This window comes from Zootoca vivipara, chromosome 1 (assembly GCF_963506605.1).
Source record: "Zootoca vivipara chromosome 1, rZooViv1.1, whole genome shotgun sequence".
Taxonomy (NCBI): Eukaryota; Metazoa; Chordata; class Lepidosauria; order Squamata; family Lacertidae; genus Zootoca; species Zootoca vivipara.
In genome coordinates this window covers 27886154-27912615 of record NC_083276.1, presented here as the reverse complement: position 1 = coordinate 27912615, position 26462 = coordinate 27886154, and the positions used below count along the sequence as shown (strand labels likewise).

The 26462-nt window shown below is 43.3% G+C and overlaps 1 protein-coding gene and 1 non-coding gene across 2 annotated transcripts in view; both read left to right on the top strand.

The window, feature by feature from the left end:
* The window catches only part of NRXN3 (neurexin 3), a 1204733-nt gene that overhangs the window by 311098 nt on the left and 867173 nt on the right, over positions 1 to 26462 (top strand). The window lies entirely within an intron of this gene.
* Positions 6654 to 6724, top strand: TRNAA-UGC (transfer RNA alanine (anticodon UGC)). The gene has a single exon. It is a non-coding gene; the product is annotated as a tRNA-Ala (tRNA).

The following is a 26462-nucleotide window of genomic DNA, read 5'->3' as shown; positions in this document are numbered from 1 at the left end:
ATTGGAATCATTGGATAAAACGAGAAAAAAGTAGAATTGGAATATGAGATACCATGTATATTGAATACTGTTAATCTAGTTATTATAATGGACCCAATATGGGGAGAATCGGGGAAGTCCTATAACGAAGTTATGAAAAAAGATTTGATTGCTAGATTTTTGTTGTTGTTGTTTTTCCTCTTTTTTTCTTTTTTTTTCTTGCTTTGTTTTGTATGTATGGTATTTTGTTTTTGTCTTGTTTTTTGTATTTTTGTATGTTTTGTTGTTTGAGAAAATTCTTAATAAATATTTTTTTTTAAAAAAAAAACAAATATGAGAGATACATAAGGGCTTGCCTGGGACTAACGAACCTCAAACTTTTCAGGGATATTACATCTACTTGCTTTATGGTACCAGATGCTTTTGGGGGCCTCTGACAAATTAGTTCCTGCCTGCTTTGTTGAATTGAGCTGCTGCTAAGCAGCTGGCAGATTGGAGTATGTTACCAATTCTTGGTATCGTAAAGCATTTTCTTGAATTATGTTATAGAAGAGTCCCACTCCACACCCCGCAGGCTACTTCATGTGAGGGCTATATTACTTGTGACTGGTCATATTGAAAGAAGCTTGCCAGCTGCTTAGCATTCCCCATTTTTGCCATATCAGGCAAGTGACACAAATAAGAGATTTATGGAGTGCTTGGTGGTTTGTCATACATACATGGTGGGCTGTGGTAGGATTGTTAGGCTACAAGTTGCCTTTTTCAGTAAAGATTATCAATTTGGTGATCAGATTATCCACTTCTCATTTGCCTAATCTTAAATTTAGCTCTTCACATTTCATTAGCAGTTTGTGATTTTAAAAAATAAAAGTGAAGTCCTCGTGAAAATTTGTCAGCAGTTTAGTGACTGTCTCCTAATAAACACATTTATTTTTGTATGCCCTTTTAACAAATATGCATATTTTGGGGAACAACCCCCCCCCCAAAATGATCCAGTTTGGATGTTATTTACACTGATGAATACATTTGAATGAAATGTTCCCCTGATATAAGAATTTCTGTGCACACTGATTGGATAACTGCATCACGAAATTTGGAGAAGTGTGAAGTTTGAATGATAGTTGTGTTTCAGTTTGCATATTGGTTCAAGAAGTTCAAATTAAAATGCAAGCAAAATTAAACTTCACCCTTATACATTGTTGGGTGTCACTCAAATACATGAGGACTGCTTGGAATTTTAATATTCTGATATTTCTTTCCTCCAGAATCAAAAGGGCCAATTCAGATATAAATAAGACATTTGGGGTTTCCCCTCATAAGGGGAAGACTGAGTGATAATGTTATTTTCTGCCATACCTTATTGTCCAGAGAGAAAACTACCTTTAAATCTCATCTAGGGAACTAGTACTGTATTTGAAATCATGTTGTGGATGGGAGTTCTGAATGGTATCCCTTTCTATTTCTGTGGGTTACACACTTGAACGCAAGTGGCAGGCAGCTTTGTGAGCGCTCATTACCATAATTCCTAATTATGGCTGTCTAGGAGCCCAGCAAGAGGAAGAATAATTATGTTTAACAGGCAGAGTGATAAAGAGAAAAGATTAATAAAATCCCCCACCTTCCCTTTCAGATCACAGCAAGATCTTCCACGTTTCTTCTGCTACTCACAAGCCTGTGGCTGTTGGAGAAAATTTATACCCCAAAGGAGAGGGCTTGGTTCCAACAGGAACCCCCGCAGCTGTGCTAGGCAGGTTTCCCAAACTCTTCTTGAAAGGACTCTTGAATGCAAACTTCACGGCAGAGGATAAAATGATGCAAGGGAGGGGATCACTTTCTCTTCTGCCATGAAATTTGCATCTCTCTCTCTCTCTCTCTCTCTCTCTCTCTCTCTCTCTCTCTCTCTCTGAAACGAACCATTTGGTCTCTTTAATCTGAGGAAGAAAAAGGGCTGAGGCAGCAAGTGCCAAGGGACAAGGGAAACCTCAGCAGCATCTGGATACTTTCCAGTCCTTTAAAGTGTGCAGGGGAAATGGGATTTTACTCAAAGCTTTGATCAACAATATTGATAAAATGGGGAAAGTGAAGCATGCAGGCTGCTGGCTACTGAAGTCGGCAACCAGCAATATGGCTCACAAGCTTAGGTAATCAACGTTGGCAATGGCATCTGATCTTCACTGGGCACAACCTCCCTTTGTTCTTCGGATTCTTGAGCTAGGCCAGCTGAGCACTTTGAGGGCATCCAAAGTGCTGAAGCATACTTGCACAAAGCATTCTTTTTCAAGGGTTGGATAGCTGGCCCCTGCAAGCTACACAGGGCTCTGTTGCTTTCAGAAAGCTATTTTCTTAACACTAAGGGCCAACTTACATGTTGCTGCAGTGACCATGACTATTTCATAGAAAGATGGGATTTGGTTTCCAGAAACAAGCAAGCAAGCAAGCAAGCAAACAAACAAACACAAACCAAGTGGGAACTGCTTCTTTGTTGTCTAGTTCACACCACTCTTGAAAGATTAAAAAAATGTGCAGGTGTGGCAAATGAGGTAGCAGCATCCCTTTCTAGGTTTGCCCATCTCTGGGGGCCAGATGGCATCCACATTGGAGCCACATTGTACACCTGATTGATATGCTCCCCTTGCATTTAGGGATAGGTCTGAGAATTTTGATTTTACTCTGTTTCTCATTTTTCCAATCTTAAATCCAGTTCTCCACATTTCCTTGTGAGTTTGTGATTATTATTTCCCTGTGAGTTTGTGATTATTATTTTTTTAAAGTGCATATAAAAGCTTGATGGCCCATTAGTTGCTTATGGAGCATCTGTGGCACCACATACAATTCCATTACCCCATCACAAACAGATTTAAAAATGTCCTCAAAATAAAGCATGCCCAACTCCATGTTGCAAAAAAAAAAAAGCAGCTCAGTGGCCTATCAGAGCTCCTGTTGCTGAAAAAGTAGCAAGGCCACTGACATTTTAAGAGGATTCAAGGTGGTGGAGTGATGGCAGCATTGGCAAACTGGGGAAGTGACATCTCTGCTGATGAGCTTGGGAAAGATACATCTTCCTTCCCTTCCCTTCTATGTCCCTTCTTATTCTGGAAAGTTTGTTGTGGGGAGGGGGAAGGTCAAACCCATTAATCTATTTTCTCTAAGAGCATCCATATTCTAGATAGGTTTTTGCACGGATACAGGAAGTTATGACAGGAATTGATAGCTATTTTGTTTCCAAGAAAAGACTGCATAGAGCATGGAAGGAGAGGGGAGAAGACAAAAGGTGGATCGTTTGTTTCCTTTCCACACAAAAAAGTCAAAGTAAATAGTTTTATCTGCTGGAGTGCTCACCTCACCTGGAGCGTTACAAATTAACACTTTGTTTATAAACTGTTTCAGAATAAATGCCAGCTGATGATGCCATCCATCTATTAGATTTCACTTTGCAGGTTGGCGGCCTTGTTTCGTTTCTCCCTCAGTAGAGATTTTGGGTTTCCTGCTAAGAACGTTTTGGGGGACAGCTCATCAGGTCCAAGGACAGCCATATCATTCTAGCACATGTCAACCCAGATCTGCCCACAGAACTCCCTGGAGTGTCTGCTGCGCTAATTGCTTTGTGACAAATGTGTCCTTTCCTTCCCTGGTCTTAACTACTCCCTCCCCTACCACCACCACCCCCCCAAAAAAACCCTGTCCCTGTTCTTTCCGGCTTTTGTGAAATTCTCTTTAGTGCTGTTTTGCTCAGCTATCTGCAGGTTTTAAAAATTACTTTCCAATTTCTCTGCTTCAGTTGGCTTTCTGGACAAAGGCATTGCAATGTACATGGATCTGCCATCGGGCAACAAAACGATTTGGAGATTTTAAGATGCCTGAGGTAGCAAACCTCTGTACCCATGTTGTGGATATTACAGGAAAATAGATTGATATTATGATCCCATAAGCCTCTGCTCTAGCACTTAATGCATCAGTTAATTAAGTTTAAAATGAGCTTTGTTGCCGAAATATCTTGCTTTTCAATCTTTGCTTTGTCATTTATGATCTCATGGAAATATTGAAAAAGAGTGGAAATATGAGTTACATTCTCTATTGCTGACTTATATTTGATATAGTGGGATATAGGCTGAACCATTGTTACTCAGTCCTATTCAGCTACCTGCTTCCTATTGCTGCAATGTAATCCAATCAGTACTGGTCAACATGGTAAGATATTTGTTCACCTGCAGTTCATCTGTTTTATTGCTGTTTCTAAAAGAGTAAAGAAGGGGCTTAACAGGAAGGAATCTTGGTTAAGCCAGTATGGCTAATATTGCCTGTTGACAAGATGAACATGCAATGGAAATATGTTTGAAGCTGCAGAGCAGTGTATATTGAGGGTTCACAGCTAGGGAGCACTCTCATGTAGATGACACACACAGGACTTCCATTACTCAAGAGTAATGAGTTGAGACATTTCTTAAATGAGAGATTGTTGCTGATTTATATGAATTTGAGGCCATAAATATTAGACAGTAATTGTACAGAGTTAAGTTCCTTCCTGGCTTCTTTCTCCATTGGGACATAAATATTTGCGGGGGTGGGGGTGGGGGTGGGGAGGCATAGCTGCCAAGTTTTCCCTTTTCCCGCGAGGAAGCCTATTCAGCATAAAGGAATTTCCCTTTAAAAAAGGGAGAACTTGGCAGCTATGGGGGGAGGCTCTTCAATGAAAGCTTAGCTCCATTTCCTTAGAATTCTCAGGAAACTCTGGAAATATGTTTGGGCTCATTACAATTACCACTATTGTGTTTTGTGTATGTTTGATGAGATCACACAAGATCTCATTATTCTGGATATATTGTTAGATCTTTAAAAGTCATGTGTTTGTTTTTTAAAAATAATGCTCTTTTAAGTAACATGATTCCTATGTGCATACAATACCTGTCAGGACACACAGGAAATACAGGTGTACGTTTTGAATGGTTACTCGTTCTTACATTCTTTTTAACAGAAGCAGTCCTGTGTTTGTTTAGTTACTGGGGTGTGAGAACTTATCTGCAAGAAGCATACCATGACATTATTCCATAGAAGAAATCCCAAGGAGACTTGCCTGCATGTAAATAGATAGGATTTGCTTCCACATATATATCAGATTGAGCTATCAGTCTGTCATTCTCCTTTATTTCTTCTGTCATTTCTGAAATCCTATTGTGACTGGATATGCTGACTTTAGAAGCTGCCTGAGAAAAGCAAAAGGCAGCGGTTTGGTGCCGATATTCAATTTGAGGTGGTTATTTGAATGCAAGAGGTTGCAATTATTGATAGGAAGTTGTTTCTGTAAATTATATTATCTGAATAAATAAATCATAGGGTGTTTTTTTTTAAAAGGATGAGCATTTAAGTAGTTTCAGAAGAATTAGTTTGGCAAGGAGTAGTTAAAAATCCTGGTGAAATCTAAATGTCCCAGAGGAAGGGGAAAGAGTTAAATTGGCTGCGGAGGGTGGGGGGGGCAAGGACATCTGGATACTTTGCAAAAATAATGCTCCAAGTTATACTGGCTATCACAGAACTGATTCCTGGTCTCATGGACTTCTGTCTCTGCCCCCAGACTCAGACACTGGTAATTTACAAAAGACAGAAATATGTTATGCAGTCTAACTACCATCTTCCTAACCACCGACCATGCTGACAGGGGCTGATGGGAGTTGTAGTCAAAAACATCTGTAGTATAGTAGGCTGGGGAAGCCTAGTGTAGAGAGTAGACTTGATCTGTGTCCCACAGTTCTTACTTACATCTTGCTGACAGCAGTCGCCCTGCAACAGCAAATACCACCATCCTTTATTTGATTAACTGGTTTGTTGAAGCCCTTTAAAGATTCCTCTGGCCAAGCATGAGCAGATCCCACACAGCTGGGGGTTGTGCATAAATGAGTTAGCCATTTCTAATCAAATGGTCCAACCAAGGGGGGGGGCTGGAGGGGATGACATGAGTCTTTCCTACAGAACTGGCCACCCTCTGGGAAAGGGGGTCTTGCAGATAACATGGGAAAGACCCTCTGAGTGGTCCCACCTATGCAGCTGGATAACATAGGTGATCTCCAAGCCACATGGCATCCATTTCTGGATAAATGGCTCTCAGGCTGCTGGGAGGGTGTTTAAAGGGCACCTGGGTCTCCATGGCAACAGGGAGATGGCTGAAGAATGGCAGCTACGGTAAATGCAGCTGCCCCCATTTAATATCGACTTCAGCACTGACAGAACAGATAATGGGCAATAACACACCATTATGCTGCAGGGAAATGAAATGCTTCAGCAGACGCCTGTCATGCTGTGAGAATTTGTTACTGTTGCACCATCACAGAGTTCTGTCTCTCTCAAGAGCACACCCCTTTTTGTTTACTGTACTCCATCTTTTCTCCATTTTCTATGCATCTCTGTTTTTCGACCTGAGAGTTGCCAGGTTCCCCCCCCCCCCCCTTCAAATATGCTATACCTTTCTGTCTGGCCTTGCAGGTCCCTTGCCTGAAGTAGCATTTGGGAAAGTAGTCAAAACTTGCCCTTTCCTCTGATGCTCAACAACTTACCTCTGTTTCATCCTGACCATCCCTTAGGATGTCTACCATTGTTTGCTCTGAACAAGTCACTCTGGCAGGTGCCTTTCAGGTTTTGAGCTGCAAGATTCAGCATGGGACTCGGTTTCCCTTGCATGGGAAGGGATGTAGCTCAGTGGTAGGGCATCTGCTTTGCATGCAGAAGGTCCCAGGTTCAATCCCTGGCATCTGCAGGTGAAGCTGGGAGAGACTCCTGTCTGAAACCCTGGAGAGCTGCTGCCAGTCCTGAGCTAGATGGACTACATAGTCTTACTCAGTATACAACTACTTCCTGGGTGCATATCGGTACCCCAAGATGGTAGTTCTTTTGAGCAGCTTGGCTTTCCATCCAAGGAAGAAGGATGCATGGCATGTACAAGGCAACTCCTCCCCAAGTCTAGAATCCCATCTGAAGGGTTTGGGTGTGTGCACGTTGGCTAGAAATACAAAAACGGCAATGTTTACTATGTTTGTGCATGTTTTGTTTACAATAGTCTTTATTATCCTGCTCTTCAGAGTGGTTTATACTGAAAATCAGGTGCATTTTAAAAGGTCTCTAGGTGAACAAGAGGGTTTTCACCTGGCTTCGTGAGCAGAGCAAACCAGGCAAGGAAGATAGAATCATAGAATCATAGAGTTGGAAGAGACCACAAGGGCCATCCAGTTCAACCCCCTGCCAAGCAGGAATAAGGTGGATCACTCACTACTAGCCATGAATGGCTGTGCTATGCTATGCTGGTATTCTTCTGACTAACCATTTGCTGGAAACTGCAGGAGGGGAGAGTGCTCTTGTGCTTAGGACCTACTCTCGGGTTTCCTTCAGGCACCTTATTGGCCGCTGTGAGTGTAGGATGCTAGGCTAACTGGGCCGTTGGCTTATGTTCTTGGTCACAGCACCTGGCCTTGCCATGGATATGTGAGTTTCCCCACTGAGAATGGCTTTGGGGAGTGCAGGCTTAGAGGTTAATCCAACCTCCTGGCCAGCAGCGATGAGGATTGATAGAGCACTGTAACCACCATCACTTTCACAGCCTTGCTGCTTGCACTAGACAAGGCAGAAGAGCAGACAGAGAATTATATCTGTTTTCTGAGTTCCCAGGCTGGCAAAGAGGCCCAAATCAGTCCTATGACTGTCATATGCTGGTAGCAGGGTTGGTGTTGGATTCTGTGCTGCTTCCGGCCCAAAACACCATATTTGGGGCAGGGTTGGATTTCCACTGGCTACCATTGGCTGTGCCACTGGTGGTAGGATCTGTTGCCTGCTGTTTGAGCAGACACTGGGGTGGTCCTTGCAGTTGTGGCTTCCTCAATGACACCTGCACTCCCCCAATGACAGAGGCTGGCAGAGCCAGGCAGCACTCATCCAAACGCCCTCTGATCAAGCAGATTGAGGGGTGGGATTGAAATGAATAAATCCCACAGTCTTGCTCAGTTTCTTGCAAGCAGTTTGATCCCAGGAGCTGTTGCAACATCCCACTTCCATTGCCCTGAAACTTGCAGCAGGGAATGGTGTTGTGGGCTCCCATCTCTGTGAGAGAGGAAAGAGGCTTATTCATTAAAACAGGGGATAAAAGAAAGAAAAATACTGTGTGTGTGTGTGGTTTTTTTTAAGAATACCATCAGGAGCAGGCTATGATTAATACACATAATTGAAGCAAATTGCAGCTAACTGCAAAAAAGCCCCATCTCCCAGCTGTTGACAGAAGGAAATTGCTGACAGCCTTTTCCCATGGAGTGAAAACTGGGAATGGAAAGAAAGGAGCTTCCGCCCCTAACACAAACATACACAACTGCTGTGTACACACACACATTGGGAAAATGACACCATAATGGCTGCGAAAAGAGCCACACAGCATAGACACACATGCTGCTTGGCTGGTGCTATTGCGATTTCATATTTATTTAGAAGTTGGCACTACATGGAATGTGATTTGCAGTAGTGACAGTGAAGCCCCACCCATTTCTGGTGGCAATGGCACCAAAGCGTTCCTGCCTCCCCCTGTCCCTCTGGCAATGGTGGCTTCACTCTGCCTCCCTTACCTTGAGACATCTGAATACAGCAGTGGCAAAGAAGCTGGTCTAGTAAACAAGTACTACTGCTGGTGGCTGCTATTTTAATTAGAGTGCAGGGACATCTAATAAAACTGAACATTGGAAGAGTCAGGACAGGCAAAAGAAGGTATTTCTTCACAGAGTGCATAGCTAAATTGTGGAATTTGCTCGCACAATAGGCTTTCAAAAGAGGACTAGACTAGACAAATTCAGACAGCTACTAGCCACAATAGCTATGTTATCCTTCCTCGAAAGCTTTTAAGCAGAGGTTGGATGGCCATCTGTCATGGATGCTTTAGTTGAGATTCCTGCATTGCAGGGGGTTGGACTCAATGGCCCTTGGAGGTCCCTTCCAACTCTACAGTTCTGTGATTCTATGATCCTGTCGCTGTTGGGGGCAGTGTACTTCTAAATAAATACGAGTTGCTGGGGATTATAGAACTCAGGTTCTTCCTAGGAAAATAGTTTGTCTGTGATGGAGAAATGTGGAAGGAGAGATAGTTGGGCAGTTAGTTTCAGATGTTGGTGTTGTATTGGACATCCAGTCCCATAGATTTTTGGATAGCTTTTTCTGAAGCCACTGTAACCAGGTTTTTACCTAACGGTAAGGAAAGCTGATTCTGGAAAACAGCAGCTACCAGTTTCAGGAAATGCAGAATATGTCTGTCTGAAGATTTAATTGCCAATGTCAAAAGCATATTTATAGCCAAGAGAGATAATAAGGAAGGAGCAATAATTAAAGGGCAATTCCTCCCTTTGAAGTTGTTTTTGGGTGATTTGAAACTGCTTATATATAGTGTACGTGTTGTGGGGGGGGGTAGCTGTTTTTTGCTGGCCCTCATTTCCTATTCCCCCTCCATCCATGCTTGTGTTTCATTGTAAACACATCAATATGGAGCAGTCAGCAAACAAACACTCCTTTATCAGAGATATGTGTGGATCACAGTGGATGCTAAACAGCTCGAGAAAACAGAACTGACAGCAAAGAAAATAACTGCTAAAACCCACACGTTTAGTTTGAGGATTAATTTTGTAGCGACAGTAACTCACCGTTAAGAAAGATGCAGCACAGGGAATGGAAGGGAACTGTGGCTACTGATATCTGCAGAGAAAAAAGGGTACAGGAAATAATAAACAACCCGGAAGCTGTACGCCGGCTCCCTCCGACAGTAAAGCGAGATGAGCGCCACAACCCCAGAGTCGTCCGCGAATGGACTTAACAGTCAGGGGTCCTTTTACCTTTACCTAGCTTATAGGAAGAGTGTATAGCTTTAGTTCTTGTGGAAACTTGAAGGTTTGCAAGACCCTGGCTAAAGGGGGGGAAATGTGTGTGATGGGGTTGGGGTTGGGCAAGAGGACAAAACAAAAGGGGAGATTATAGAGTCACTGTGGGGGGAGTTTTGTCTTGCATATCTGAATCTTCCCAAAGAGAAACAAGTCTATATTTCCCATTCGGATTTGTTTTAAAATTCAGACTTGGTAGGCAGATGGATGGACTTTAGGCTGGATCTTTAGAATGGGTATTTGCCTCCATCTGTGCTGGCCATGGTTGTGGGACTAACCTGAAATATGAACTGGAGTGTGTAGTGAGGAAGTTGGTTTTTTTAAATAACACATACACAGGTCTTTTGTTGTTCTTCTCAGGCATTTTATTCCAGACTCTGTCCACATGCAAGCCATCTTCAGGTGTTATAGTCATGAAGGGGGACATGAGTAGAAAAGATCTGCAGGGCTGCTGTGGGTTTTAGCCATGCTCCATTGCCTTACATTTCATCCTGGCTTCCCTTCTGCAGCAGGGAACCTTTTCCGCTCAAGAACTCAGATCCTTCCAGAGATCTTCAATATGTCTCTCTGGGTTTTATGAATTGACTGGATTTCAGCCACTGCGTCAACAAAATATCTAGGAGGAAAATGCTATGGGGTTTATCCTTTATAAATACTTTAATGTGTTATGTAGGAAAATGTCATTTAACTGGACATCTCTGGGGCACATTTGTTGTTTGGGATAAATGTTGTGCAGATTTTGGAGAATGCTGTTACGATGTGTGTACACTGTGCAAGCAAATCTTTGAGGAATTTAAATGTTCCCAGAACAATGATTGGCCTTTATGAAATAAAGATAAGGCAAATTATATTGGCAGTTTAATGGAATGCAGCCTTTTAAAAATAGAATGCCCCTTTTTATTCTCTCTCTCTCTTTTCATTTTCACATGGTCGGTATGAGTGGCATTCTCAGTTTCTATTATAACCATGAGGTCTAGAAGCTTCTTTTTAAAGCTGTAATACTCAGAATCCCAATAAATGCCCAAACGTATAGCCCAGAAGTGGAGTTGTGGTGTGCTATGTGTACTTTTAGTGGGACCATATTCTGCCTTCACTCTGGTAAATTATTTTGACATACATGGAATAGCTCCTAAGTTCCGCCTTGAGAACAGAATAATCTCTGCCAGTCCAAAGAAAGCTGGTGACTCTATTTGTTTTTCCTCTTTGACATCTAGCAGTATCAACTGGGCAGAGTTTTAATGATGTTCTCTCCATCCTACAAAGTGTCTATTGAATCAATAGAGATAGTAGGCTTATAGTGATAAATCATATCAAGATATGAAAATAATTTTATTCGTGTTATGGATTGCCTCTCTTTGGTTGAGCCAGCAGGATTCCTGTGATCTATCACCTCAAATCATCCATGGCATATTATGGCTGTGACAAAGGAGACAAGCTCAGGAATATCCCTTTCGCAAAGCCTGCGGGATAAAATAAATAATGTCATTATGCTATATATGCAAACAGAATATTCGGACTTCGTAGCCACAAATAAGAATGTAGTCATTTTGTCATTTTGCCATGTTGACAGATGGGTAAAATGACAATGCAAGTGTGATAAAATCACTCACATGAATTGGGCTGTTGAGAATATAAGAGCATAGATCAACTACACCAACCATATTATTATAGATTCAGGACTTGATCCAGTGAGGGATTTGGTTCCACACTGATAGAAAGGCAGGATGTGCGAGAAAGATAAATTAATGAATGAATGAATGGTTTGCATATGGAAACACATAAAGAAATATGTGGGGACCACTGTAGCACATTGCAAGAGACTGTTGCAAGGATGAAAACCAAGCGAAGTACAAACTGCTGAGGTACAGGTTCTTATTCTGGCACATTTATTTCTTGCTTGTAAATAATAATGGTTGCCCTATTGCATGCCCAGGCAGAGACCCCCCAACCCAAGAGCCACCCGGAAGAAATGAATGACTCATGACAATGTGTTATGGGATTAAATTGGCCACTACTTTATTTAAACTTTCAGATGTAAAGAAGACCTTGGCATTGGGCGTGTATCTCTCCCAGTCTCCAGCCGGGGATCTGAGGCACATGAGGGTAATCAGGGCTGTCTAGGGCAGGGGTAGGCAACCTAATGCCTGAGAGCCGGATGCAGCCCAATCACCTTCTAAATCTGGCCCGCGGACAGTCCGGGAATCAGCATGTTTTTACATGAGTAGAATGTGTCCTTTTATTTAAAATGCATCTCTGGGTTATTTGTGGGGCATAGGAATTCATCCCCCCCCCCAAAAAATAGTCCAGACCACCACATGGTCTGGGGAGCGGTGGACCAGCCCAAGGCTAAAAAAAGTTTGCTGACCCCTGGTCTAGGGAGTGGGCTGGCTCTGGAAGATGTTTGTTTACACAGAGTGCCCGCCCCCATTCTACCGCAACACTGGGGAGTGCACTGACCTTTCAGCGTATGGCCAGTGCCTCCCCTCCAACTCAGCTCCTTTAACGGGGAACCCTGGGATCGCCGCCACGGGGAGGGGGCACCACCGCTTCACACACACCCCCATTTAGGGGAAGAGATAGGCTAAAGGATTCCACCCAAGGCCTAAAACCGCCAAAGTTGTGACATCTGCTACAGGGAAGGCGAAACCTGCCAATGCAGGGGAATTTCTTCCCGGTCCTTTAACAGCAACCATCGTAAGACCGTAGCAGTGCCTGCATACCTGTAAAAGAAGTTAACCTGTAATAAAAGAGCATTAAACAAAGGGAGGACAGGGAGGGTGAACTCTGTGCGCTCTCAGATAGGCTCCGCCCCTGTAACTACACGAAGAGCGGACCGGAGTGAAGACTGCTCACCCATGGTCCGCTCTGCTGGATCCACCTTCTCCCTGGGATGTAGATGTTTTACAATATTTGTGGAAATGCTTGTTGTTTTAGCTGGCTCCATTGGGATCGATTTCCACGGCTAGAGGCCAGCTACAGTCTATATTGCCACTAGTTGAAGAGCACATGCAAGGCTTAACAACTGCTGTAGTTACGGTAATAACAGCATACTGTTTTTCAAAAGTTGTTAAAACACACACACACAGAGAGAGAGTGGGGGGGGGGAATTGCCCCTTCCCTAGTGGAATATATTACTCCTGCATAGAGACTGCAGTCGGTGTCACCCAATATTCCTGAGATCATCCACTATTCTCTTCCTGGCCACTGAAATCCATGATGCCCCAGAGGAAGTGGGAAACTATCTATGATCTCAGGGGTGGGGGTAGGCAATTCATTTCTTACTCTGCTGGCCACTTCTTCCTGCCACAGAAATTAATTTCCTCTCTCTCTCTCACATACACACACACACACTTAAAGCCAGCTTTTCTGTGGTTTGGGATTTCTTTTCCATTCCCTCCACCCCTTTCAAGGGGTCATTTGATTTGATCCTATTACGCTGGAGGCATCTGATCAAGAGGAATAGTCTAGGCAGTGCCGCAGGAAGCTGATTTCACAGCAGCGGTGAAGACGTTGGAAATTGGATCTGATGGTATCTCGGGCTGCATCCACAGTGCTCTTTCCCCTGTCTTTGAACTGAAAGCTTGCTTGTGCTACAAAGAACAACCTCCAAGGAGGGACTGCAGGAGTTCTTGTGTATATTTGGGACTGTGCATGGAACGGATGCCATTTTCAAGCATTACAAGGCTTTGTTATGTCTCTGCGCTAATCCACACTGTGAGATTTCTTCCGTTTGGGGTGTGACTTCTTGACATGGGTCCGAGAGGTTAATCTTTTGTCCCACAACTTTCCCCGGGAAAATCCGTGGTTTACTGCTGAATCCGTGGGGGGGGGCAATTTGCATAAAACCTGATTGACGTTTGTTCTGATTCAGTGGTAAACATTGAATTTTCCTGGGGAAAGTGGCAGTTCAAAAGATAAACCTCTTGGACCCATGCCAGAGCACAAACAAGAAATATTGGACCAAACAGAAGTGTGAATGAGCTCTTAAATCTCTGTCTCCTTTAACCTGCTCCTGTCTTAGCCCAATGTCACTTTAGCTGAAATCCAAAGCTATTGATTCAATTAGAGTATTGCCCTTAACTTCAACGAGATGTGGATTGTAGCCACATATGCATCTTCCTTCCGTATTGTGGTCTGGCAGAGGATGGAGGTGAAATGAATGCCAGCTGGCTGTCCCATATATCTGTATATTAGATCTCTTCTCTTGATCCTATCCTCTATTTGATAGCAGTCTCTAGACAGACTTAAAGTCCTCCTTTCTTGCCTTGGCTTTATTTTGCCGAACACTGTGTTAATTGTTTTTGTTGTCTGAGTCGTTCCCCTCCCCCCCACCCAACGCCATGCAGTGGTAAAGGTCAGCTCTCAGAAACAGGCCTGTCCATGGCTGATAAGGTGTTCGGGAGATTGGATTTGAGTCATTAAGCTCTCTCTCCCTGTAGACATGGATTCTGCTCTGTTGCAGAGGAAAGACACAGACAAGCAGAAGAAGTGATGACTTATCATATGAAGGGAGGGCACGCAAGAACGTACAGGCAGGCTTCATGCACCACGTGCTGCACACACAGCCCCATACATGCTTCTATATTTGAGCATAGCGGGGAAACCTGTATATTGGCATATGAGAAAAGGAAGACCCTCCACCAACTCATAGAATTATAGTGAGTTAAGCTGCAACCGTCCCCTGCAAATGTCAGGGAAATTCCTTCATAAAGGAGCAGAAAATCCACTCCCAATATTGGGGGTGGGGGGAGCGGATCTTTTGAAGGGTGTGGATTTCAGCACAGGCTCAATAAATACACTAATTCAGGAAGCAAAGCCTAAGCCAGGCATCCCCAAACTGCGGCCCTCCAGATGTTTTGGCCTACAACTCCCATGATCCCTAGCTAACAGGACCAGTGGTTGGGGAATATGGGAATTGTAGCCCAAAACATCTGGAGGGCCGGATTTTGGGGATGCCTGGCCTAAGCACTTCAGGCAGGGAAGGCCCTCCTGTACAAAAAGCCTAAGGGCCACAATCAGCGAAGTCTCCCCATGTGTTTCATAGGGAAGGGTATGGCCACAACTGTATAGAACACCATGCCCCGTGCTGTTGTAGAACAAACGTACGTCACTTTCAGAACATTGAATAAGATCTCTCCTTCAGGTCAAAGCAAACCTGCTGTTCCTTCTGATTCACTGGACTATTGAGACTTTGAAGAGGCAGCAGATAGACAGCATTGTGCCCTCCTATGGACTCCAAGCCACCACCATCCCTGACTATTGGCTAAGCTAGCTGGAGCTGGTGGGAGTTGGAGTCAAGCAACATTTGGAGGCACCATGCTGGCTACCTCTGCTTCAAATGCAAGTACCAGCACTTGGAAACATAAAAGCAGCTAGTGCAGCCAATATTAAACATTACCTATCAAAATTGGACAAGCAGGCACATTGGCACCTCTGCCTATTGATTTGCCCAAATAGCCACACCCAATTCATCCTGAACATGACTGATTTTACCTGGAAAATTATTTACATGGTCCCCACAGCAGGCCTCTGGCAGTTCTTCACAGGTCAGCAGTGAAGTCTGTAATAATTTCTTTGCCACTCACAAAAGCTCTGTTGCATGAATATTCGGTAGACATGATGGAGGCAGAGAAGAAAGACCTCTCTGCTGACCTCCCTGTCATATCATGGGCTCTATAATGGCTCTAAGCTATGTTCAGGCAGTTTCAAAGTGCATTATCTTTCTTGTATTCTAATCAGTTTCCCAGGAACTTCATTGCCCTTGACTCATTGCTCTACCAAGGTGCACTGCAGCTCTGCCATCTGTAGAGAGGACACCTAGGACCAATTGTGTCAAGGACTGATATAAATGATTGTTACAGTAATAAACTAAGCTGGTGATAGAAATGCATGAACAGACTTACTGGCTTCCCAGGAGCATTAGGAAAAACAAACAGCAATAGGATCTATCCCTGTCTGGGGTGGAGTATTTTAATCAGTCCTATGACCTGTGCTGTTTCAGGTAACAATCTGAGTAACAATCTGAGCATGGCAAAATAATCATCAAGGTAACCTACTTGCCAGCCCACTAAATAAATATATACCTGTGTGCATTATTCATATACCCATTTTGCATATAAAAGCTCTCCATGGCCTACACACTGAAGCTGGATCACAACTTAAGCAAAGATGCCCTATAAACCCAGAAGCACCTGCTCACCTGCTCCCTATACAAGTGGAGACATATGGCTCATTAAGACATAGGCACATGAAGCCCAGAGATGCAACATACTCCATGCAAAAACAGTGTCTACACCATGTAATAATGAACACTTACAAGGAGACTAGCATATTTAATGCCCCCATCAGCAAATGCATATGCATATGCACGAGCGCACATTATGTAACATATAGAGGCCACTTGCTTATTTATAGTACAGACACTCAAGTGGGCCCTTTAAAAAATACTGGAGTGTAGAATGCCCCCATTCAAGAGGGCAGCCCTTTTATTCTTAGTGAAACATGGTCATTCATGATCATAACAACAACAGCAACAGCAGCAACAACAAGATGGGTGGGGTACAAATAATAAATTATCATCATCATCTATATTACAGTATATTTCCTAAGTAATCCGGTTAGAATCCAGATACAGATGTGCCATAGCCAGCCATTTAAAAACAATGTTTTACATTTATAAAAACCAAATGATGATTTACGATGTTAGTTTTGCCATTATTCTTTCCTCTTCCCCTTTTGGGATACTGTCATGGAGGTAAAAGGTTTGGAGGGGAATGTGTTTTTTAAAGACACAGAAGAATACAGGGAATTGTTGCCTCGTAGCTATATTTCCTTGCAGAAGAGGATTGCATCAGCTTGTCTCAAGATGCTCTCAGATGCTCTTTATCCAACACCAGCAAAAGTAATCAACTGTATAACCTGCTTAGCACACAAGAGTCATGAGAACCATGACCACTCCTCCCTTCTCAACTCTACTGCCCTAGCCATATGTTATCTGCACATTCACCCAAAGCAGCCTGCTGTCAGAGAACAACATCAGGGAAGCAGGATCTGAATGTCTAGAATGGCTGTGAAACTGTAATATTGTATGGGTGATTTTAACTCCTCTTGTAAAAGGGATGGCTCAAAAGCACTTTATGCTATGTATTTACTGCTTCACCAAGCTTGCTGTCTTGAGCAAGGACAGACAGAGGGTTCTTGCCACAACCAGTTTTCTTTATAAGAGGACTCATAACAATCTTTTACCAACCAGTCCTCCCCCCATTATAGTCATATTACCTGTGTAAGAAGTTGGACAGAAGAAAAGAAAAAAACACATACAAGCTACTTATATCACCATGGACTAGCATCATCTACACAGAGTGTTGACCTCATAAATGCTATGGGGGCTTTAGTTTATAAATTGTGCCTTTCTTATAACTAAGTACAGACATTTTTCACCACTTGAAACCCCCCCCCCCATATTTGTTTCCCCATTGGGTGCTTAAATGTGGGCACATCTCACGTCACAAAGCCGTAAACAAAAGGTTTCCAAAATCCTTACAACTGGCTTAGTTTCGATGAGGGAATTTATTATTCAAAAAAAGAAAAGACAAAAAAGGGGCTGTATTTAGAAATAGGAGCACTGACTCCATTGTAAAGCTCACAAAGCAGTGTTTAATTTTAATCACACAGTTAGTTGTGTGTTACATTTTCTACCTGTGATGTCACAATAAACTCAGTGCATATGGGTTGCATTGGTTCACAAAAAGGAGGAAAAGACCAAAGGGACAGATCCTGTTTATTCTGTTGGAGAAGAAAGAGGAAGATCAAAGCAAATAAAATCAGCCAGTATGTTCAGGAGAATACAGTCTAGCTGTGGTGGTATTTACCACCTGCTCTTAAAGGTAAGGGTGTAATCCTGCCTTCCCTAACGTTGTGGCCTTCAGATGTTTTGGACTACAACTTCCATCATCCCAACTACTGGTCATGATTGGGGCTCATGGGAATTGGAGTCTGACAGCATTACCAAAGCTGATTAGTACTATGCCACAACACTCTTTTCTGAGAGAGAGAGAAATAGAATGAAAAATACTGACAGAAGGGGGATAAAAAGGGGGGCACCTTGTTAGCATCCATCCATCTTGGGAGACAATGAAAGTGTGTGCCTTCAAGGGGGGTGAAGTCAAACCATTTGAGAGTCACAGTGACCAATATGGGAGAGACATGTTTTATTGCCGGGGGGGGGGGGCAGATGAAGGCATCCAGTTGTGCTGCTATAGGTGCACCATGACATTTATTCCCTCTGTGCTCCTCCCAGCTGTCATTCATCCTCTGGTCGCTGTTGTGGATACACAGCCTGTCTCCAGGTACTGTGGTTATGTGCAAGGGATTCTCACACAGCGGGGTTAATGTTGTCAGCCTCCACATCCCATTTGCAGACACAGAGTTGGTCTGCCAATGGGCCTTGTGCCTAAAGCCAGCTCCCCAAAGAACAGATCTTTGAGGATCCTGCCATCTTTCATTCTGTGGACATGTCCAATCCAGCATAGACGTCACTGAGACAGTAGTGTGAGCCTGATGAGAATGTGGGTGTTATGTACTGAGCTGAATCCTAGAACAATAGGATTCAGAATCAGCAGTCTGATTGGTCCGCAGGAGCTACCCAATCCAACTCCAGGTGGAAGTGAATCCGCAACCTGATTGGCCCACAGTTGTAGCCCTGAAGTAGCCAATCACGCAAGGCCCATTGTGTAAATAATGTATATAAGCAGATGGTTTTGGGAAAAGAGCCATTCTTCTCTTCTTCTCCTTGATGACTATGAGCTGAATAAAGAGCATGAAATTCACTCTCGACTCCAAGTATATTTCAAGGGGCTTGGGAAAGCACGTGATCTTTGTTTGAGACTCTGTCCTGCCATGTGATGCCCAAAATCTTTGTGATGCAGTGAGTGTAAGTTCCCCATGTTTCTCTGTCATAAAGCAGCATGATCAACGTGCAAGCCTAGTAGACCTTCATCTTGGTCATTCTCCCATATCCTTTTGGAGAGGCATTGCCATAGCTGCCTTGCCAATATGCTTGTCTGGTAGTTGTTTTTCTCTCTGACATTTGATGGGAAGGCGGGCACCACTACCGAGAAGGCCCTCTGCCTAGTTCCCTGCAACTTGGCTTCTCACAACGAGGGAACCACCAGAAGGCCCTCGGTGCTGGACCTCAGTGTCCGGGCAAAATGATGGGGGTGGAGACGCTTCTTCAGGTAGGAGCCCAGGTAGAAAAAAATTGTCTACCACCTGAAGCATGTGGTCACCAACGCTGATGTGTGGACTGCTATGGGAGGAGGTAAAATAATTTATAAAGTATGGAATTAAAGGAGGGTTTACTTTTGCAGTTTGGGAGTTGAAGGTGAGTCTGGAAAGATTGAAGGCACTGCTCTAGCCAAGGCAGAAGATGGAAGTAACACTCTTCGGGCTTTAACCTTGCCATCAGAAGCTAGTACAAATAATCAAGTCTGAGCTATACTTCCCCAAAGATGCTCAAGCGTAGTATTTGAAGAATCAGCTGAGAAGTTTCCCCTGGCTGCGTAACAGTTTTGTGGTCTGGATTTGATGCACAGGCAGGGATGGAATAGATCCCTAAGTCTTATTCAAGATCAATGCAATGGAAGAGTTTAGACAGGTACAATTTGCTTTTGTCACAGTGTGAGACCAGCTGAATGCCTCAGTCTGCCAAGCAACTTTTTCATGCACAGGATCCTCCATCTAGGGCAGGGATTTGTAGAAAGTGAAACACAGCCAATTCCTCTTTAGAAAAGCTTACCTTATGTTAAGCCTATTGCAGCATTAGTTCAGTTGGTTCAGATCTGCTCTGTGCATCTAAAAAACATAAATTCAATCTCCTTGTACTTCTAGTATTAATGTATTTATGTAAACACATGTTTCTTCCAGGGAGCCATGCGATTGCAGGTCTTTTCTCTCTCCTGATTAAGGATTTGGATTTAAATTACTGTAATATTAACATATATGGTGAAATAGTTAACTGTTTCTCATGTGCTAAACAGCCTGCTTTCAGGGATTTGTTTATGCACGTCTGCCTGGTGTCAACTGAATAATAAATGATCACTTGCAAATTATGAGCAAATCACCAGATTGTGTACACACCACATTCAATGTAAGTTCGGTAAACTTCATTTCACCTTCAACGGCAACAATTTTTATACTCCTATGGCTACAGGCAATCGTATCAGCTTAGGTCGCATTAAAATGAATGGGAGTTTCATAGGTCTTGATGGCTTGTGACAATTGTCTAGATCAAATTTCAGCATGTAGTGATGGCACCACATAATACTGGTCTTGAAGAATCTACACTGCTGGCCTATATGTTTCTGAACCCAATTCAAGGTGTTAACACTGGCATTTGTTGTTGTTGTTGTTGTTGTTGTTGTTGTTTAGTCGTTTAGTCGTGTCCAATGACATATAAAGCCCTAACAAAACATGTTCTCCAGCCACCAACCTGTTCATGTATTAAGATCAACTGGAAACCCCTTCTTGTGGTCCCACCAAGCGGAAAAATGCATGGTTTGATCATAGCTGTCAAGTTCTCCCTTTTTTAAAGGGAAATTCCCTTATGCTGAATAGGCTTCCTCACAGGAAAACTTGACAGCTATGGGTTTGGCATGAGAAGTGATCTTCATTGGTGGCACTCCATCTCTGGAATGCCTTCCCCATTCATCAATCACCTGGCACCAATTGAGTCATTAGGTTTTTGTGCTGCTTAAAGACACATCTTTTTTTTCCTGTTCCGGCTTTTGGAAGAAGGCAATATATGGCTGGTAGCTGTTTGTGAGTTTCCCTGCTAGATTGTTATAGATTATGCTATGAATTGTTTTTAAATGGTTGTTTTGTGTTTAGAACTGTAATCAGTATGATGAAGGGCAGGTTCATAGGTTGAATATTCCCTTTGTCTTTATGATGTGGAAGAATCGGTCCTCTGTGTCTGTGTTGCCAAGAAGCAGTCAGATCTGGTGCTAGATCATCAGACACCCTCTTTATTAAACTGAAAACAAGGATTGTGATAAAAGTCATGCTGTGTGATTTATTATTATTAGTTCTAATTCATCACACTCATGCGTAAATGAACGTGCAGGCTAATTCCAAGCAATGTTTTCTTGTGAGTTAGAATTTAAAAAAGGGGTGTGTTTGTGTGGCACCACCACTTTCAGAATTCCTAAATCTCATGGTATACATGCATTCATTTGAAATCCTTCTGCCTTCCCTTCTGATATAGTAAATGATGCATAGCTCATTAGTTAATTGTGCTTGCATTCAGCAAGCATTGAGGAGATTTCTGGCTGCTACTTGAAACTCCTGCAATACTGATTCAGATGCGTGGAGAGTGGAACTCTCACATCCCAACCATAGCTGCCAAGTTTTCCCTTTTCTCGTGAGGAAGCCTATTCAGCATAAGGGAAAATCCCTTTTAAAAAGGGATAACTTGGCAGCTATGATCCCAACATCCCATCCCATACGCGAGTGACTTGTCATGTTCTGCTCTGGAGTGCAAACTTTGTTACAATACAGTTACCTGCATCTTGCCCCTTGAGCTCAAAGGTGCTTCTACAATAATTAAAGTTGCAGGGATCTTTGAAGAAAGCTTTTAATCCACGACCAGAAGTGGGATGAGGATTGAGGGCTTTTTCCCTTTTAAAAAAGCAAGGAAGTGATATATCCCTGGGGTGTGTGTCTCACAGTTATCTCTTCACTCCTCCTTTATTTGGGGGCACACTGTAGTTTGTGTTTTACTGATTCACCTGTTGGGTGTGGGGTACTGTGTAGAGTATCCTGCCTTTGATTAAATGGTCTATTCCATTCCAGTCCTGTGAACATATAAAGAAGGTGTGTGCTTTGTAGGATAAGTACCCAACATGTAGAAATCGAAACTACAATTTCTGCATCGTCTCTTGGTGCCTTTTTATTTCCGATCTTGTCTGGAAGATCTATGGATTGTGTCTTCCTTTATGTTAGGCGATAAAGAGAACAGTGCTTACAAATAAATCACTGGTGATTCAGAGCTCTGGCTCCTGTGATGCGTACTTTATACCTTGTTGGATTTGAAATTAGCTAGCTATTACTGCTCAGGTACAATATTCACAAGCCATTGTTGATAGGTCTCTGAAATAATCAACTCTGTGTTTCCGAAGGCAGGACTGAGCGTTAAAAGACAGAATGAAGTGGAAAATGGCAGTCCTCGTCAACGATGTCAGAATGCCTTTATAACAGGGGTAGGCAACCCATGGGCCGCATGCGGCCCAATCACCTTCTCAATCCGGCCCGCATACAGTCCAGGAATTAGCGTGTTTTTACATGACTAGAATGTGTCCTTTTACTGTATTTAAAATGCATCTCTGGGTTATTTGTGGGGCATAGGAATTCGTTCATCCCCCCCCAAAAAAAATAGTCTGGCCCACCACGTGGTCTGAGAAAGGTTGCTGACCCCTGCTTTATAAAAAAAAACCAGTTGTTTTATCATATCTCAAGTATATTGTTATTGTTATTTATTTTTGTAATGAAAATAAAGCATCTTTAATTATATTTTGAAATTGGGCTCAAGTCCCTGATCCCCCTAGGTTCGTGCATGACTTTAAACAGTCATGGCTTCCCCCAAAGTATCCTGGGAGCTGTAGTTTGTTAAGGGTGCAGAGAGTTGTTAGGAGACCCCTTTTCCCCTCAAAAAGCTACAATTTTCAGAGTGGTTTAACAGTCATTCCTTCTTTACAGGGAACTATGGGAATTGTAGTTTTGTGAGTAGAATAGGGGCTTCCTAACAACTCTCAGAACAAACTTGGTTTACATGTAATTATGTTTGGTTTCAATAATAATAATAATAATAATAATAATAAATTATTTATACCCCACCCATATGGCTGGGTTTCCCCAGCCACATAAAATTTGGTTTACGTTAAAATTATTAATAAAATTGTAGCTAACCTATTTCTTTTTCAACATGTAAATAAAACCAGCAGTTTTTAAGTAATTTCATATTTAAAAATATCTCACATTTACATCACCTGGGTGGGCTTGCTTAAACAAAAGTGGGCTTTAGCAGGCATCGAAAACACTACAGTAATTACACCTGCCTAACATCACCGGGCAGTGAGTCCAAAATGTTGGTGCTGTTACCTGAAGGGCGGATTCCTTGCAGGTGTGGAATGAACATTATGTGGTGCTCATAGTTGTGTACTGTATATGTAATATCTTCTATATTGTATGTGTAATATTTCATGACTCTATGGTGAGATGGCTTCCCTGGGTTAATATTGGGATTCAAGGCTTAGCTTTCATTTCGGCACTTGCGTTGAATAACTCACTTAAATTCCATATAAATGGTTGAAGCTGTGAGTCCTATTCATATAACGTACATTGAGCTCATATTCGCCTTGCCCTCATCACAGCCCTTTCAATGTATATTCAACGCTTCACAAATCTTTGGTTGTTGGGGAACGGCTTAGTCATAATGACTCTATTTGACACCTGACCTCAGGCTTTAGCTATTTGATCAGAAGTACCTGCAGGTATATAGAGTGTGTGTCTGAGTTGATTGTAACACATTTCCTTCCTTTGGATCAGAAGTGACTAGGCCAGGAAATTGCTGTAGCAGAAAGGAGGCGAGGAGAATGTTGTTAAGCTCTTGACTCTGGCTGCCTCGGAAATGTAATTGTTGTTGTTGGTTCTTCTGGGCTAGATAGCTTCATGCTAATACAGGCCTCAGTTTCCCCCTTGTTGGATGTGCTGAATTGTACACAGTATATGCATGTACAGAACACAAACTTTTCCAAGAAAAATCAGTATAGGTGAATTGGTCGTAAGAATGATTGCACCATTGGCATTCAGAGGACATTGTGTCCAGTCCCGTTATCGCGAATCACTGATTCATGAGAATGATGTGAACCATAATAATTAAATGAGAGAAAAAGAAACATAAATTGTTATTAGTCGTTCAGTAAATTTCATGTGCCCTAGTTTGGCTGCTCCTCACCACCAGCTAATTGACATGCAGATGTATGTATAGTGAGATGTACAAGGGTTTATGAGGTTAGATCCAGACTAAGTTATTTGCACTCGGCTCCTGTAGTGATAGGGACCCAGGTGGCGCTGTGGTTAAACCACTGAGCCTAGGGCTTGCTGATCAGAAGGTCAGCGGTTCGAATCCCTGTGACGGGGTGAGCTCCTGTTGCTTGGTCCCAGCTCCTGCCAACCTAGCAGTTCGAAAGCACGTCAAAATGCAAGTAGATAAATAGGAACCGCTACAGCGGGAAGGTAAACGGCGTTTCCATGTGCTGCTCTGGTTTGCCAGAAGCGGCTTTGTCATGCTGGCCACATGACCTGGAAGCTATACGCCGGCCAATAATGCTAGATGAGCGCGCAACCCCAGAGTCGGTCACGACTGGACCTAATGGTCAGGAGTCCCTTTACCTGTAGTGATAGAGTTTTTAATGTAGAGATTAGTATTAAGAGGTTGGCGATTTAGGGGCATGTGCTAAGGCAGGCATCCCCAAACTGCGGCCCTCCAGATGTTTTGGCCTACAACTCCCATGATCCCTAGCCAACATGGGAATTGTAGTCCAAAACAGCTGGAGGGCCAAAGTTTGGGGATGCCTGTGCTAAGGTAACATGACCCAGGCAGTTCCAAAGGCCTAGAAGTTGCTGTATAATTTTGTATTAGAGACTCTGAAAAATGCAGTTGTTTCAAGCCATTCCACATTCCTCTCGTTTATTTGTGGATCCAGAATCAGTGCAGTTACCATTGAAACCAATGGGACAAATATGACTCCTAGATTTCAGTGTGACCTAAGTGAAACTAACTTAGTTCAGGTCCAACCTACAGTGTTGATAGCATTGCTTAGTAGAGTGGACAGCATGCTGGGGCTGTTCTGCTCACCTGACTTCCATTGAGAGGGGAGGGGTGTAGTGCTGGAAAGGTCAGTGTGGTACAGATGTGTTGGTGAGGGAAATCTGGTGCTTCTACTGGCATGTTAGCACGCCTCACTGCCACACCTCCCCCCCCCTCCATCCCAGTATGCTGCGTGACTCAGGCGCTGCTACGCCAAGGTTTCTGTTGAATGGCCGGAAAGGAATTTTCCTGCATTGGCAGGTTTTGCGTTTCCCATAGCAAAACGTAACGACTTTGGTGGTTTCAGGCCTTGGGGCGAAACTTTTAGTTTATCTTCCTAAAGGGGGGACGTGAAGCAGTGACCCACGTCCCCTTTGTGGCGGTGATCCCAGGGTTCCCCGTTAAAAGGGTATTGAGGGGAGGCATTGGCCATACCCCGAGAGGTTGTCATTGCTCTCCCCTCTGACGGCAGTGAAACAGGGGGCGGGCTCTCTGCTTGAACATATGTTCTCCAGAGCCAGCCCAATCCACACACATTCTGGATAACCCTGATATCTCCCAGATCCCCGGCTGGGGACTGGGAAGGATAAATGCCCAGTACCTGAGCCAAGGTCTCCCTACATCTGAAACTTAATAAAGTTGTGGCCAATTTGAATCCCATAGCACGTTGTCTTGAGTCATTATTCTGCTCGGGGGTTGCCTGGGTTGGAGGGACTCTGCCTGTCCATGGAAAGTCCTTTCTCTGCCCCATTTCGCATATCTTGAATTGCCTGCCCATGCTTTCAGTCTTATTCGATAACGTAGCTGAGGCTTCTTTCCTTTATGCTGCTTTACTAATGAATGAAAACCAGGGAGAAATCCGACAAGATAATTGATTTTTAGTTATTAGTCAATTTAGGGGAAAACCCCTAGTGGCTAAAGAGCAATTTTATCAAAAGCAGTTAATTAGTTTCTGCTAGACGATTCCATAGACAATGCCGACTTCACAATAAAACTAACCTCTGATAAATCTTCCTCGTTTTCACGCTCCATTAAATGGTTAAGAGAAGAACTGGTGGTCTTGAAAGAGATGGAATTAGAAGGTTCTGCACTGGAAAATTGCTAAGACACAGCCTAGTTCCATAGGTTGACTTCTTGAGATCTGGCTTCATTGAATATGAATTCTGACAGGTTTGCTTGAGTAGGTTCCGGTGGTCATTCCTTGCTTTCCCATTTATTCTCTTGTATATATTTATTGATCCCCTGAAATATATAGCAAACATTGTAAAAAGGATTGTGCAAAGTAAAGGTAAAGGGATCCCTGACCATTAGGTCCAGTCACGGACGACTCTGGGGTTGCAGCGCTCATCTCGCTTTATTGGCTGTGGGAGCCGGTGTACAGCTTCCAGGTCATGTGGCCAGCATGACTAAGCCGCTTCTGGCGAACCAGAGCAGCGCATGGAAACACCCTATACCTTCCCGCCAGAGCGGTACCTATTTATCTACTTGCACTTTGATGCCCTTTTGAACTGCTAGGTTGGCAGGAGATGGGACTGAGCAACGGGGGCTCACCCCGTCACAGGGATTCGAACCGCCGACCTTCTGATTAGCAAGCCCTAGGCTCTGTGGTTTAACCCATAGCGCCACCCACGTCCAGAGTACATAATAACAATTGTGATTAGTATCTGGATGGGGTAGTGTGGTGAATCTACATGTTTCATTGTGAAACAGGAAAAGTAGAAATCACAAAC